We start from the raw sequence: 12,787 nt of genomic DNA on the forward strand, positions 1-12,787 counted from the left end.
GTGTTCCCCCATTCAGTCCCATGACCTCATCTTGATATTCAAAATAATATTTTCCCACAGGTCAAGGGATACAAAAATAAATGTTTCCACAGACAGAAGTTGAAACCATTTCAATGACTATACCTCACTTTAGAGACTTGATTCAACAAACATTTGTACTGATTACTAAAACAAAGATATTCCAGCTATTTTCAGCTGTTGGAAGGATAAACTCAAACTCATACCTTAGGGTAACTGTAGTAGTAGATAGAGCAATAACGAAATACCTTGTGAAACAATGTTTAAAATAAGCTTTTGACTCTTCAGGTGACTTCCTTATGTTCCCAGAGTTATTTCTGGCAGCTAAACCTCTGTTATCTTATTCAAGTCTGGGTAAAGAAAAGGGTGAGATTGCTCACTATTTTCTTCTAATTACCAGACGTGTTTCATATATAGCTAAATTTCTAAGGCATGTAATTTAATCTTTGGGTTATATTGTTAGACACAAGGTACTTTACACATAGTAAACCTGTAGTTTCTCTCTTAGCAATATTTGCATGGAATATGATTTCTCTATCAAGTTAACAGTTCCTGTGCAGTGCAGTCTAAAGCACAATGAAATAAAATTAAATTATACAATGAAATTATATTCTCTATCATAAGCAGTGAGCCCTCTCCTCCACCAAGGGGTGAAGGTTTGAAAGCAGCAGACCACAGAAACACATCATCAGCAAAGCTTCTGTAGGTCCCTTGATGCCTTTGGATCCAAGAAACAGCATTTAGGCAGTGAACTTCCACAAAGGTCATGAGATATCTGTGGCTTTACAAGACAAAGCCAGCTTCTCTTCCTACTCCAGAAGGCTTGAGCAGATCTCAAAGGAAATGGGATCTGTGTTGCCTGGAGCTACTTGTACTATTAATCCACCTCTGTTTGTATCCTTTCCCCCACATAGCCTCCAGTTTTATACAGAATTTTTATAGTATTTTAATCTCCAAGGATTTCATTCATTCAAATAAAGCCAGTCTGGGAGCAGACAGCTCTGCTGAATATGGAAGGAACATCCAGTAACCCTCAGCCACAAACAGGAACAGAATTTGATCTTTTACTTTCTTCAACTTAGATTTCTTTTAGAAACATAGGCACTGATGGCCCCTTGGATTTTGTCATTTTAGGTACAGTTTTTGAGACTCATGGCAAACACACTGGAAAGGCAGACACTAGAGAAAAAGTGCTAGCAGAGTAGCAACGAATTTGTTAAAAAAGGTCCCCAGGTTGCGTACCTTTTCCTGGGACTGACCACTATGGCTTTAAAAACTAACAAGCTTCCTGCAGCAAACTTATCCCATCCACACTAGCTCAGGCCCACCAAAACCAGTAAACCTCTCTGCTGCATGTAGCAAATATTACTTTAGCTCCTAAGGATCATTTCATCTCCAGCACCTATTATCCCAGGGAAGTCTTTCTGAACACAGCACCTACCAAAAATGAGATTAGTTTTGTAAGGCTACCATCTGTACCACCTAAAATACTTTGAATACACACAGTGCTGAAATGAGAACATCAAAACAAAGACTTACTTCATGAAAGAAGGCCCAAAATCCAGCCTGGAGACATATAACACCAGCTCAGGTGCCACACTGTTAATTGATGCCTCAGGTGGAATGAACTTGATGCAAATCTTTCTTAATCCCTGATCTCTGTGCTGCAGTGTAAGCCAGGAGGGTTTGTAGCCTTCCAAGTCTCTGCTTTTCCTTCCAATGTTTGCTCTCATTTTCTATTTTCAATATATTCCTTTTACAAATTTTGGCTCAAGTCTCATGAATTTTGAAGATATGAAAAGTGCATGTGGAAACAGCAATGAGTGCCTGCTCTCAGCTCACTCCTCAGTTTCTTGTTCCATGTAGGAGAGAATCCCTTTTCTTGCTGTCACTCAGCCCCTTACTTTCGTTGCCAGTGATGTCAGCACAAACACAGGGATATTTCCACATTCTTGAGAGCTTCACCTCATATCTTTTCACACTGATGCAATTGTACTATTAGGAAAAGCTTAACATCTACTGAACTGAAGTACAGACAAATGTGATGCCTCTCCTCACAGCTGCAAACAGATTGCCTTGCTTTGATACCAGACCTAAGTTAACTTGGTTTATTTTAATAAAATGTTCACTAAATTGCTATTAGATATAACCCAGACCATCCATACTTCTGTCAGAATATCTATCATGTTTGACAAAACTTCACCTAAGTATAAACCCATCGTACTCATAATTCAATCCATTGATTTCTGAATAAAAGTAGAGGAGAAAAATGAATCAGAAACAGACAGCTGTGGAATAGCAGTGCTCAAGCTGTGAGTTGCACCAGCAGTCTCCTCATCAGATGTAAATCACTGCTGTGTTAAACCAGCTGAATGTAGCCATGGTTTGACTGAAATAATAGGAAAGAAAATAGAAGTCATTACAGCACAGAATGGGTAAAACACAGGAATGGAACAACATCTGCAGAAGTTTGACCTCAGTAATAAACTTTCACTAATTTCATTAAACAGAATTTGAAGGTTTAAGAAAGGAAGCAAGAGACAGTTTGTAAGTTACAGCAAACAAGGGTGGAAATGACAATGTTGGCTTTTTTTTCTGGCACCAGTTCTTAAATAACATCAGTTTCTGCCAGCCTTTCCTCATGAGCTTGGAAAGCTTTCATCACTCATGACCCCATACTCTAATACCAGAATGTTTTTCTCTCCTAGTTTTAGGATCTGTGGAGTCTCTTTGCTGATTTCATTCACAGTGCATCTACTTGTGTTGGCTGCCATGATATTAGTGTGGCCAGAGACTCAGACTGAGAAACCCAAGACTTGGATTTTTTTCCTCAGTAGCCACAGAGCTTGGCACACCCTGATCTATCCTACACATTTATTGGCAGGTCATGGGAATGATTACTACTCAGGAGGGGACATGGATGACATTTTCAGAGAATCATATCCTTTAGAGCACTGACCTATACAGATGTCACACTCATCTCCATCCAGATGTGCTATATCAGAAGTGCTACATTTATATCCTACAAGCCTGTGAATCAGAAATCCAAAAGCCTTTGCATGGCACCTCTCCCAGCAGCACTGGCAAAGCACTTGAAAATACTTCCCATTTTTGGCTGGACTTTCTCAGCAGCTTTATGGGTCAATCAGCTAAAATCCCCTGTTAGATTCAAGTAGCATGCTTGCAAAGCCCTCTGAAATGTGGGAAGGTTTATAAATAAAACAAGGAAAAGGAGTCTGCATCATATCCTTTGCATGAATAAAAATGAAGCAGACCATTTTGGAGATATCCAGTATAGTATAACTCCTGTTTCTGTCAAACACAGTAGGTCAAGAGATGATACAGCATGTTCTCATTGGTTAAACCTCCATAAAACATGGGACAGATGGCATAATGCTCAGGAAAAATAAATATTATGACATGAAATGCTAACATTGTTCCTTATCTAAGAACATAAATTATTCTTTGCATACATTCATCCAGCTCTAGGAAGCAGGAAATATAGAAGTGTATCTGTTAGAGAATGAATGAACCAACACAGTAACAAAAATTTAGCAGGAATGATGGGACAGAGTAACAGCCCAGGGAATAGACTTTCAGTATTCATTAAGCTGTGCCCTGCAAAATTAAACTGAAAGCATTTGGAAATACAGAAAGAAAGGTGTCACCTATATGGTATAGTATAACGTTGCATTTTAATGTTGCTTGCAATTCTTTGCCCTTACCAACATGTCTACTTTCACATAGAGTAATCCCATTTCCTTGACATCTGTAAGAACAGAAGCACTAAGGAGCACTGGTATTTTAATCATATATATTCCTCTTTTTCTTGTAGCCTGTCTATTCAGCATTTAGAAACACTACTGAAATCATCATACCCAAATGAAACACTGCATCTGCTTACTGATGGGCTCAGAGAGATGAACAACCCAGCTTCCAAAACCATTCATGAGGAAGGATATTTCCTACTTAGCAAGCTGTAGAGAAGTTACATTGCAAGGTTTGTCTAAAATTAATATTATACTATTGTAGCGGGAGGAGCCATTCTTGCTCCTGAAGCTCAACGAGCTGCTGGCCTCTCCCTTGCCTCGCACCAGAGTGAGCCTGAGGTGCCTTCTGTGGGTGTGGGTCCCACCTTTATTGGCCCCCTGGTCTTGCTCATGCCCAATAGGGGCCTGTCCTAATCAGGCACAGGTGGACTCACACCCACTCTTTGGCAACTCAAGGCACCTGGTTGACAATGTCTCTCTACATTTCCCCCCCCCCCTTTTTTTTTTCTTAACACTGATTACAGAATAAAAACATTTTACAAACATTTAACACAATTTAACACGATTTTGACAAACATTTACACTCATACACAGGATTTTTCTTCGGGCCCCGCGGGACACTCAGCTAAGAGCATCGAGGGGGCATTGAGGGGCAGTGCAGAACACACTTATACAGGATTTAGACATAGACATACAGGACTTTTACACACAAAAATATAACTTACAAGATTCAGACATATAACTTACAGGATTTTTTACACATACAGGATTTTTTCTCAGGCAACCGTTCAATGTCTCTACCTTTCCCAGCCCAGGCACTTTTTGTTCTTCTCCCTCCTGTATCTGCTCTTCTCTTGGCTTCCCTCTGCTCAGGGGCTTCCAAAGAGAGAATTCTTATCTTGGCTTCACTTTGCTCAGGGGTTCCTCATGGGTTTCTGGTTCCTCCGTGGGATTCCATACCATGGGATTCCATCCTCCTGGCTTCCTTCCCTCTGCTCAGAGGTTTCCAAAGAGAGAATCCTTATCTTGGCTTCCCTCCATTCAGGGGTTTCCAATCCAAAGAGCTTGATACCTTTCAGGGAGAGTGTTAGCCCAGGCATTTTTTCAAATCAGGGATAATGTTCCTGTTGCCAGCTCCTCACACTGCTGCTTCTTTAGATGTCTGTATGTTGCCTGCATTCTCCACCAAATGTAGCTGAAGGAGCCATTCTTGCTCCTGAAGCTCGACGAGCTGCTGGTCTCTTCCAGGACTCCAGCCACCACACAGCGCTTCCAGGGTAGAAGTGTAGCAGGAGGAGCCTTTCTTGCTCCAGAGGCTTGACGAGCTGCTGGCCTCTCCATTGCCTCACACCAGAGTGAGCCTGAGGTGCCTTCTGTGGGTGTGTGTCCCACCTTTATTGGCCTCCTGGTCTTGCTCATGCCCAATAGGGGCCTGTCCTAATCAGGCACAGGTGGACTCACACCCACTCTTTGGCAACTCAAGGCACCTGGTTGACAATGTCTCTCTACATACTATCATGTTCATTGATTTATCTAATACAGTTTTTAAAAATATACTCTTGGTAAGGCCTGTACCTATTATATTTAATAAACACTATTCCAACAAGCCAACTGCACTCACATAGGAGGCAATACTTCCTTCCAGTAAGCTTCTTCCATTATAGACTCCCCCATCCCACTGTCTCCCTTCAGTGCCCTCTGTGGTCCATGGCTCTGCCTCAGTTGCAGGCAGCAGCTTCTTTTCAAAAGACAACAGAGACATCAGGACAATCCTGGCAACCTTATGGCAAACCTATCTATGCATTGGCAATGTCCTTCCCTCCAGCCCTTGCCATGATCACAGGTTAGTAGCCTCCACATTCCTGGGAAGTCTCCAATAGCTCCCTTCCAGTGCACACCTTCCATATTACTGGCTATATCCAGCTATTAGCCAAGGTCTGCAATTTCTTCAGTCTGAAAGGAAAAAAATGCTCTGGTTTTCATTGTGCTCACATACAGCTAAATGCTGAGCTACCCCTTATCTACTTGCCATGCCATCATTTAACCAACCCTCCTGCAAGACTGCTGGAGAGTTCATCTACTAGCTAGGTACACACTTGAAAGCATTCAAGGACTGGTGCCAGCTAGGAATAGGCAGACAAAAAGGAAAAAAATGATAGAAGAAAAATCTTGTGACAGCCATGAGAAAGAAGAAAAATATGAGCAACATATAGGTGGTTAGCTGAATGTCCCTCTTGGAGGCAGTTACAAGAGGAATCTGAATTCATAATTCAGATCAATAACTCTGGCATGAAGCTATCTTGAGGAAGGGCTGAGGGAGCTGGGGGTGTCCAGTCTGGAGAAGGGGAGGCTCAGGGGAGACCTCATCACTCTCTACAACTCCCTGAAAGGAGGTTGGAGCCAGGGGGGGTCAGGCTCTGCTCCCAGGCAGCTCTCAGTAAGACAAGAGGGCATGGGCTTAAGCTCTGCCAGGGGAGGTTTAGGTTGGATACGAGGAAAAAATTCTTTACAGGGAAGGTGATCAGGCATTGGAATGGGCTGCCCAGGGAGGTGGTGGATTCTCCATCCCTGGAGGATTTTAAGAGGAGGCTGGATGTGGCACTCAGTGCCATGGTCTGGGAACCACAGAGGTAGCGGATCAAGGGTTGGACTTGATGATCTCTGAGGTCCTTTCCAACCCAGCTGGTGCTATGATTCTATCTCATGCTGGGCCTTCATCTCTCTACTACTGACTGGAACTTCCACTCTGGCACATAACAGTGAGCAAAAGTTTAGAAAAATCTCCATGTCCATATGGAAAGTTTGGATCACAGATAATTTAAAAGAAATTGTAAAGAATTTGTGATTTTAAAAAAAATCACTGGCAAATTCTGATCAGCATCTCTAAAATGTTTGCTTACCAGAGACACAGTTCAAGTTTCAGGCATACGCAAACCTCTTACAATACAATCCAGCAATAAACTATGAAAAAAATTGCTCTCATCCCTTACTTGAGAGATACCTTCGTTTCATTTAGCAGCAGTTTACATTCATCATAAAGCTGCTGCAAGTGAGAGTTGCAGTTTGAGATGCATCAGCAGCAGCACTGAGATCATAGTGACGTGTAAAGCAAGGCAAGAGAATCACCTCTTCATTCCAAAAGAATTCCTGTTCCAGCCAGCAAGAGCACAGACTGCAGCTGATCTGTGCACCACCAAAGGGACCCAAGTTGTATTTCCAACTGCTCCATTTCCCAAGACAAAAGGACGTCACAGAGACAGGTACATTACTACAGTTCTCAGTTGCTCATTTGTTTTTAAACGTTGATGTTGTTTCTCTCTGTAACAGCCTCAGAGTCACACAACAGCTAAAGGGGCACTCACCCTGTTAGTATGCATAAAAGGCTACAGAGGCTCTGTGAGAAACTCACTCTAGGAGAAGCAGAGACACAGGAATGATGATTGTAAGTATAAACAGAAAAAATCCCACTCGTACTAAAGTGGGTTTGAATGTATATCTATATCATATATATGTATGTGTATGAGGGAAGGAGTAAATCTTGGGTGTTGACAGAATTTTATTGTCCTCCCAGGTAGGAATAAGTGTCTTTCTGATACATGGCTTTTCAGCTAAATGGCTGAAGACGTTTAAAAGACAGGCACCATCATTTCCCTGCAAAAGGCAGAGAAACTGAGGCACTCAAGTGTACATGAGTTGCATAATTCACTCAGCATCTCACTAGAACTCTGACTACAATTCCCATCCCCTCCCACTCAGGCCAGTGCCCTACCTGGCAGCAACACTGCTGCTCCACACCAGACCCCAGAGCTCCAGGATAGCAGAGAATTGTTCTGATCAGAAGAGCTCATAGCACTCTGCCTGAGGAACAGTGTTGTAACATTTTTGGTATTTTTAGTGTACATTGTACTGATGTTAACTTGATAGTGCCTTTCTGTAACTTACATACATAAACAAATCATCCATATAAAATCCTGTGAGTCTTTGTTTTCATTAAATAACATGCATCACAGGCACATTTCTCTCCTCCATCAGCTCTGGAGAAGCCCAGGATCTATTATCTAGCTGCAGTTACTTTATGATGCTAGTAAAGATGAAGTAGAGATGTTACCTTGAGGCAGTCTGATTTTATTATTGCAACTGTAAATACTTTTTTGTCCCTGAATATATTTCAATACATTTATAGTGATACCACACTCTGAGGTAGAAGGACTGAAGACAGAAACAAAGACAAAATGTAGACCATAGTATTATTCTGAATTTTCTTCAGATTTTCTGTTCTAGACATCTACTGCACATTTAGATGGAGACAAAGTCAACGTGTGAAATGCAACCTTTTTTCCAGCAAATATTCCAACTCATGTGATGAGTTGCAGGGCTCCACAGAATTAAAACTATCTTAGGTCTTCTAAAGTTTTGCTGCTATAATGTGCTCGTATAATTTGTGATGGTCATAGCATATTCGAGTTAATAATTATTCATTACTTAAGCTTCTTCTACAGTTTAATTTGTCCTCCTGAAGTCTCCATTGAGTTTGCTTAGGCTATAAATAAAGACCTCTTGGGATCATAGATCTTACTTTCTGAACAAAAATTTCAGTGACTCATTTCATACATATTTTCTTCCATTATCTTCATCATGGGCAAAGGTTCATGCTCATTCCAAAAGGTCAGAAAGAAAGAAGCTGTGATTAGCTTCCCATCAGAATGCACTTTCCTTAGATATCCTTAAACAAAGGTGAGCTATTTTTTAACAAATTACTGTTGGAGTAGTTTCTGGTTAACCTAGAGCTCCTTAAGCCAACGAGATATTGGGTGAGTCTTACCCAAAAAAGGAGAGCTACTCATCAGAAGACTGGTGCCAGACTGACTGACAAGTCTAATGACTTCATTTGGCATCACTAACTTGTAAGCTAGTCGACGCCTTCTTGTTTTTTCTACTGGATATGTGTGGAGCTGGAACTGAGAAAGTAATCCTTAATTACAACAAATATTGACCAGAGTAATGTCCCTAGAATGGACAAAGTTTGGAGAAGCACTGCCTGGCAGGGACACAAATTGTCCAGATGACACTCCATGCATCAGCTCATCGACCGAAAAAGATAATTTCCCATTTGTTTGGAACATTTGCTTTGTATAATAAGAAAACTCAGGGATCAGAAATTATTGGTAATATCTCAAAACACAAATTTCTAAGGGTGCTACCAAGTGCTTAGTCCTTTTTCATACATTACAATGTACCCTGCCCATTGCTGTATTTGGCTGTTCCAAAAGATTCCCATTGGATAGCCCTCCACACATCTCTGACAGATTCATGAAGTTTCACTCCCAGAGCTCTCAGGTATTTCTCTGATCTTTTCCTGGACACAGTTACTCATGGGCTTTCCTTGTCATTTAGTTCTTTACCCCAAACACTAGCAAGATAATGAGGTTCTCCAGGAAAGGTGCTTGTGCCTGGCAGTGGATCAGGTGCTGGGGGACAGTCTGCAGAATGAGCTTGCAAAAATTCCCTGAAAGTGAAACTGTTCCTCATGTGTCAAACTTACTACTTTTAGCTCACTTTTCTTTCTGACTTGTCGTGACTTCTGACACTTTCAAGAATATTGCTTGCAATAGTGTGGAAAAAAAGCAAATTACAACAAAATTCTCCTTAGGATTACAACAAAAATTACAACAAAACAAACAACAAAATCTCAGCCAAGCAAGAGCTTGAAGCAGCTGCATTCTGCAGCACCATGCTTCCTCGCTTTTGGTCAATGAATCCAACAGAGATCCGTGGGGTTATAGGCCTTTTCAGGGAAAGGCCCTTATCTTGTATGCCTGCTGGTGTTACAGCTATATTGGTTATGTAAGAAAATGGCAAATCAATAACTGGGTTTACCTTTCATAAATTATTGATAGCTCTGTAGGGGATCTAAAGTATAGTGCTACTGAAGTAGGCAATCTCTGCCCTACACTAAGCTCTACACCACTGCCAGGAAAACTCCAGGTTACAGTCAAGGTGCTAGTTACAGGCTATAAAGCTCATAATAGCTTAAATTCCATCAGCTTTCCTTCCCTGTCCTGCTGCACAATCTACATTTAACACCAGAATGCTTCAGGCAACTGTCCCAACGATGGGACTTCTGAAGGTCTGGGATATAGGGACAGGCTGCTCACAAGAGCTACCTGGTGGCATTAGGCAGCACTGGTATGTGCAGCATTGCTTATGCTTCTTGATAATGATCTTTTTTATTCCTACTGGAGAGTATTTCTTGTCACTGCCTGGTTTTAGGAGCTGCTGGTAAAAAGGATTATAGATCACAAACTCCATGTAGTGGCAAATGCTTCTGCCTCCAAATTATGTATAACAACTCTGGACACTGCCCAACCTGTCTATGCAGCCTATTAGAAACATTTAGACTGCTCAGGCACCTGTTGAAGTAGTTAAATAACCAAAGTGATGTTAGTTCCTTAGAATGAAGGTTAGGGTCCATATTTTAAGGCCTGTATTATTGCACACATAAAACTTTCACACAAAAAGGCCTGTATTATTACACACAAAAAAAATGACTTTCCCAGGCATTTTCATCAAGGCAAAACATCAGAATGGGTGTTTTTATCACCATAGCAAGATGAATTTCAGTGTTTACCAGCAGTGAATCCCCATCCACTTACTGGCAATAAGATATTTGTGCTGCAATTGCAAATTCTGAGTGTCATGAAGATGCATTGAAGTCCTGGGCACACCATGATCAGAACTTAATGAAATGAAGAGAGAAGAAAAATAAATTTATGTTATTTTTTTCTTTAATGGAAATATTGATCTTTCACAAATATGTCCCAACCTGTAAAATTTAAGTCTATATCTCAACCCTCAACTTTAGGACCTGAATTGCTATGACCTGACAAAGGCAGAATAAACCATCTGGATATTTAAAAACATAGAGCTCAGAAGTAATCTTGGCTTATGGGCACAGATCAGGAGGAAGTTTTCAGAAGTTTCTTGGGGCAAATTAAGTGCTGCCTAAAGATGGAGGACAAAAATATGAAGACAGTAAAATTCCCATTCAGTGGGAACTACAGCATTAAGCCAGACTAAATATCTTTGGAAAATCTCTTTCCCAGCCACATTTATGTTCTGTTAAAAATATTACTCTGTACTCAGTACCAAATTATTAGAATTAAGAAATTACTCAGAAGAAGGCACAGAATTGAGATGATTATTTAGGACATAATCTGCCACTATGAGAAACTTCTATCCAGCCTGAATTTACCTTCACATTTATTTCTTGAGGCATGGAGATTTATAGCACTGTGGTCATCTTGGCTGGTCTGTCAGTGATTGTTCCATTAGCCACATAAATGTCTCATCTATTTTTAATTCTTGCGCAGCTCTTGGCACAGTGTTATTTTATGACAGTGAGAAACATGATTTATGTGTTGTGTTTAAAATGTTTTTCTTTTTCCAGCATTTAATTACTGTGCCTTTAATGTCACACTAAGTATTTTAAAAGAAGCCTAGTTTATTTAATGAAAATGAATTTATCCAGCCATGCTTCCTTTAAAAAAAAAAAGACTGTGCAATCTGTATTAATTTTAGTTTGTATTATCATATTATATGGAGACTATCATATGGAGATTAAAACCTCAAGTTCATTGCATAGTGATTCTATTCTAAAAGAATTGAGTCATGAGATAGATTAAATGAACAGGAAAGGACTTTTTAGGAGAGACTTTAGTCCCCTCTGGCCAAGAAGCCATATAGCCATCTCCCAGTTATCAGTACCAGTACCTTTCTGGAGAATCAATAGCCTAGTTCAGCTGTAGTGGCTGTTCCATAGCTGGATGGAGCATGCCAACAACCACTTGTGTCCAGTATAATACATGATACTGTTCAAGTCAAAGTGAATAAGCTGACCTATTTCTGACACTCCATCATTTTTTCTTCAGTCATATCTGTTTATTTCTTTGAATTCTCAGGGTTTCTGATTAAATCAAAGAATTAAGAGTCATTACATAAAACTACATGTAGTTAAATAGTTAATGTTCATGTCTAGGTTTCAATACAGTCTGCTTTATTCAATGCAGTCTGCTTTACAATAGCACCTGCCACTGAAGATCTCCAAGTAATTTGTGAAATTTAATCAGCCTCATGCCTATTCAGCCAGCATGTTATTACACAGGCTGGTAAACAGAGATGTGAAAAAACATCAGAGTTCTCAGTAGGACTGTAAAAGATGAGCAGCAGCTTTGTCTTCCTCTCTATCCCCTAGGATAGAACTGTTTTATTTTTTCCTCTAGAGGGGCACAGAAAGTAGCACTAGTAAGGGCAGCAGACTGGTCCCAGTACTCCTGCCAGCAAAAGATACTGAGTAAAGAAATGTGTTTTAGCCCAATCACTACCAGTCAGAGTCCCTGTTCCCTTCTGCCCTTTACTGCCACAGCTGTTGTCACCACATCCTGCACCTTGCCACCAAGATGGAACCAGATGCCTCCTGGAAGTGGCTGTTGAAAGATCTGGTTCCTCCAGGCTACAAAATCCTCATGTGGTGTGGCCAAAGCCAGGCAGTAGTTACAGGCCACTCTGTTATTCTTTTTAGGCTGGGCATGTCCCATATGTTGTCAGAAATAGACCATTTTACTCCTTTCATTGATCAATCCAATCTCTCCACATTTTGCAGTGTGTTTTCTTACATGAAACATTTTTACATCTGGACTCAATAAACCAATCAAACCGGTTTTAATCATCTTAGCTCAAGCACCAGGAGTGGAGCAGGCTTCACTGTAGGCTGTGTAGTCCCACTGCAACACCCAGGCAAGCAGCTACTCCTACTGCCCTCCAGAGCCACCCCATGCACTACCACAGCTCCACTGAGAGTGGTACAGGGTCAGAAGCCCTGGCTGTTATCACACCTCCTGGCAGCTCTGTTTGTACCTTCAACAACAGGAGAGAGCCCTTGACCTGAGAAATTCCCAGTTTAAACAAATAAGGCAAAGAAACAAAATCAGAAATCAGAGACA

Source organism: Calypte anna, chromosome 13 (assembly GCF_003957555.1).
Source record: "Calypte anna isolate BGI_N300 chromosome 13, bCalAnn1_v1.p, whole genome shotgun sequence".
In the NCBI taxonomy this organism is placed as follows: Eukaryota; Metazoa; Chordata; class Aves; order Apodiformes; family Trochilidae; genus Calypte; species Calypte anna.